Source organism: Amia ocellicauda, unplaced genomic scaffold (assembly GCF_036373705.1).
Source record: "Amia ocellicauda isolate fAmiCal2 unplaced genomic scaffold, fAmiCal2.hap1 HAP1_SCAFFOLD_161, whole genome shotgun sequence".
NCBI lineage: Eukaryota > Metazoa > Chordata > Actinopteri > Amiiformes > Amiidae > Amia > Amia ocellicauda.
This window is the reverse complement of record NW_027102724.1, coordinates 69,164-74,010: the sequence shown is the minus strand read 5'-3', so window position 1 is coordinate 74,010 and position 4,847 is coordinate 69,164.

Here is a 4,847-nt window from a genome sequence, read left to right as displayed (position 1 = left end):
ACATTTGTCTCTTGGCGGGGTTTACAGTTATGTTCCCCGGCTCTAGACGGATCCCTTCCTTTTCAAAATATTGCTGAACGTATCGCTCTTTGGCCGCGGAGTCAACACACCATGAGGGATAGCCCGATGCCTCCTGTTTCCCTTTCAGATGGGTCATAATGTAATCAGCAAAAAGAGTATCAGTTTTTTCAGAAAAATGCCAAACCTCATACACCTTACCGACTCTGTAACCTTTCTCCACCGCCTTGTCAAGCTCAATGCTACACCAGACACCCGTCAGCGCTCTCTCTTCATCACTGTGCAGACAAGAGGTAGTTTGATTTTCAGTTTCCACACACGTTCTACACAGAGGGAACATCAATTTTCCCGAACACCTGTAAGGCAACACGGGTAAGAACAGCTCGCGAGGAGGGTACATGGTGACTTTGATCAAACTAAAGTAATGTCCGATTTCGAGAAAGTCACGATAAACAATGGTTGGACGCCCCACCGGGTACATTTTGGTCTTGTAAACATAAGGGTACAGACTGGTGAAATCATAGTAATCTACTCTCTCACCCTCCTTTACCTCATAATGTAAACAGAGGGCATTGGTACAACCCCCAAATAACGCATCCCGGGGCTCTAGACATTCAGGAAAGTCCAAGGTTTCCATAAACCGTTGTACCCCCGCATCCTGTTGCTTCAGGGTCGTCCACTCGTGTTCCCAAATCACCAGCACGTTCAAACCATAGGTGTTTTTTAAAGTTTCAATTCGTTCCTGGAAATCATAGTACATATCACCGCAGAGTTTTAGTGTTACGGGGTTAAAGGTGTTTGGGTCGAAGCACTGAGGACAGCCATGGTAAATACAACCGGCAAACTCATAAGCGGTACGCCGCCCGGACACGTCGCTAAAACCGTCCAAGTAGTAAGGACCCATTTTTACTTCCCCTTGATTTAAGGCATGTCTGATGAAGATGTTATCCCGGGCACTCAGGTATTCCACCCACTGTATGAAGACAGTCGAAAAGTTCTTTTGTCTAGCACGATAGTTGTCAGAAGTGGTGACCGCTATAGTGTTTTTCTGCAAGAAATTGGACCGATACATTTTCATGCAGAGAGACGCTATGGTCACACTTTGCAAAGGGTTGAGACCCGATGTGTTGATAACCTCGGCGCAGAAACGCACACAGGCTTCTTTAAGGATCACCACATCATTTTTATAATAAGCGGCCATCTCTTCTCGGAAATCAAAAACACCTCCCTTAACCGTATTGTACCATTTAAAGAATTCCTCCCTCTCATGAGACATCATAGTATCAACCCCATAATAAGAGGCGGGCGGGTAGGACCCTTGATAATTTTGAGTGTCCTTAGTATTAAAAAAATGGCAGAACCAACCTTTCTTCTGAGCCTCAAAACCCAGAGCCTTAGGCAAAGCGCTCAATTTCATGGGGAGGAAATTTAACAAGTCTATGTAACGTTAGTTGAAAGCTTCGTCGGTGAAACACATGATCTTGCTACCCTGAGCTATTATTTTTGGGGTCACCCCATTTTCCACCAGATACTTCATCAAAATGTAAGAATCATAACCCTTAGCATTGTGGGCAATAAATGTGTAATTGAGGTATTTTGGACCTCGATACCGCGTAAAGAAATCCCTGACACAACTCTCACCGCTAGCTGACCACTCACGATCCAACATGTCAATACAGTGTATATAATTAGCAACGTGGACCCCGTTTTCTTGCCGGCATTCAAAATCAAAAAAGACATACCAGTTGTGCGGCGGCTCCTTTTTAACCGGCTGAATAAAGCACTGGTGTTCGGACCCCGGGGTTAAATCAGCATTACAGATCCTGCATCTCGGCTCCAGACATTTGTGTGGTTTAACCTCATGAAAACGGTACTGGAGGCAACACTGCGGGCAACATTTAGTTTGATCACAATAACTCCATTTTTTAACCCCTCTCAGCAGCGGCCCTCTGTACCTTATGCTCGGAAAAACAGAACGCTGAGAGACAAATCCTTAAGCAATCTTTACATCGGATGGTAGGGGCCAAACCCTTACGACATTGCGGATTGAAACAGACGTTACAGTAACCGTCACAGCGGTGCTTAAGCTTATCATTGAAGGCCTTATAACACCAATGACAAACATACGAACAACCCAAAAAAGCCGTCAAACTCTTTATTCCAAAGTAATGACTATCACTTAGGAAGAGAAACAGTGTCTGTGTATGGGTTTCAGGATGTGTCTGAAATTTCACAAATACTTTCCTTTACCTCACAACGGTACCACACAACAATTTTTAAAGACAACAACTCCTCAAACTTGGTGATGTCTGAAAAGGCAACCATCTGTTGAGAGTTTAAGCCGGCCCTCTGATGAAGCATTAAAGCCTCTTGCAGAGCTTGGGGTTCAGGCATGTCGGGGGTGAGTAGTTTTATTAAACTGTAAGCAAAACAGAGCTTATTGTCCCCACTGGAACTCACCACTAATTGCCTGAGCTTGGTCCTAATTATGTCGTTCTTCAAGCATTTCGACAGTCTTCTAAGCGCCCCACCCTCAGGGTTACGAACCACATTCATTACCAGAGACAGACTTTCATCAGCTAAGATGGCTGCGTTACTTTGCAATAACGCTTCGATTTTAGCCAGACGTCTAAATTATCTCCACTCAGCATTACAGATAGGTTGCTAAACAAATCATCCCCTCTGAGTTCTAACTGTACAACATCTCGAGGTCTGACCCTTTCAGCAACCTGTTCAAGCATTTTCTGCAAGGCCTCGTGTATGTTGACAAATATTTCTGCATAATTGTCACAATTTAAAAGTTCTGCAAAATTAAAACGCTGAATCATTTCAAAATTGTTATAGGCCGGTCTATCTATAATCACGGGATCACTGGTACTCTTGGACACATCATCATTTTGAACAAAGCCTTCACCCCCTACATTCTCACAGAGCATGTCCTCCACAGCCTTATCAGTCTCAGAACCCTCCACATTCCGAACACCCCCACTGCTGACATCTACAAAACCCCCTTTTTGAGGAGGCTCATTTAAAGCCTGTAAAAGTCCTTCAAAGATATCCAACCGGTTAATGTCAAGACCCTCCTCTATAGTGATGGCTGCTTCTGCCGCCATCCTGTGTTCTAATTGTCTCAAATCATTTATAATAGGGGCAGAATTTGGTAGGGGTAGCTCCTCCAAAGCCTCCACCATTTCAAACAAATCGGGGTGAACTAGGGGGTGAACCTCTATAAGCGCTACCGGTGGGAGGTGGTTATTTAGATCATTGACCATCTGTAACAGGTCGGGGTTCACCGGTAAGTCTGTTAATTCACATTATATTGGTGGTAATTGGGGGTTATTTAAATCATTTATCATTTGTAATAGTTCCAGGTTCATTGGGACATCAGAGGAGTTCACAACAGGGCCGGGGATGTTCTCTCGGGAAGGTCTTTTTGGGGCCCTAGCTTGTTCATAATCCTTTAGTTTGTGAGTTCTTTTACCAAGTCAGGACATTTTTTAATTTATTTTTTATTTTTCCAACAACCCACAATAGTAAGGCGTTTTGTGTCTATTAAAACATTAAATACGGTACAATTCGTTAGTAAGGGTATTAATAAGGGTGTTTTGGCTCTCTATCACCAGGTTTTGCCCCACTAACACAAGTCTTTGATTTTGTAACAAAGTATGTAGCAACTCATGCCGACCTTCAGTAAGTAGCTCCGGGGGCTGGTGGCCTGGCTCAGCTTCAAAGGATGGTCGCTCCGGTAAATCTCGGTCGAAGGAGGCAGGGAGCGAGCGTATACTCATGGACGGAGACCAAGAAGGCCTTTGCGGTGACACCCTGGCCAAGCGCGGGGTACTGTTCCGCGTTTCTGTAGCCAAGAAACGGGTCTGGGGGGACGATGTTGAAACCAGGCCGTCGTTGGGTGGTGTGTCAGCCCTGACTGACGGCGACCCCTGAGGTTGTTGGATGCCTGTATTTGTTCCGCCCGACAATGCGGCGGGCTGAATCTGGGGTGTTGAATTACCCCCAGAAGGCTGTGGCCTGAGTAGATGTTGGGGGGTCTCCAAGACCACCGTGGGGGATCCTATCGGTGATCTCACCGGGGAAGATGTTTGATCCCACTTAGACGGGGTAATTGTCCTCAATAGCTCATCCACAGAATGACTATCCCAAGAGTCTTGGGAAGAATAAAAATATACATTACATTTACATCTTTAAACGGTGACAGAAATCAAACTTAAAACAACATGTCCAGGACATTCAAAACCTTTAGCTTTTTTAGACCTTTGAAAATAGCCTTAGACATTCACTACAACGCCTTATTATTTACAGACAATATATTTATTAGGACTTGATAATAAATGTAAAACAGAGAAGCCGCTGTAAATAAACTGTTTCTTAAATGTTTCTTTAAAAACTGTAATATTGTTAATAAAACACACACACACACAACAACATTTCATTTTTAAACGAACCTTCCAAGTGTAAACGCTTCCTGATCCCGGGACTTCCTGTTTCACAAACGTTTTCACGATCTGTTTAAATATTAAATACAATGAACACCTTCAAGCCTTTTCCTACAACCACTTTAAAACAGAAGTATAATAGCGGGAGATAAGCCAAACAACTTACTAAACCCTTTCGGACGTCTTTACTTCCTAACCAGACGGTACGGCAATCGGTCATTTCTAAACACGTTCCCCAGAAACAAGCATAGACCTGTCCGGACTTCTAAAGATCTTTCCCAGAACCCCCCGCCCTACAGGAAACGGTCACCCATCGCTTAAATATTAGCCATCAACGGGCAAACAAAGCCCTTTTAAAAACATTAAAGTTTGAAAGAT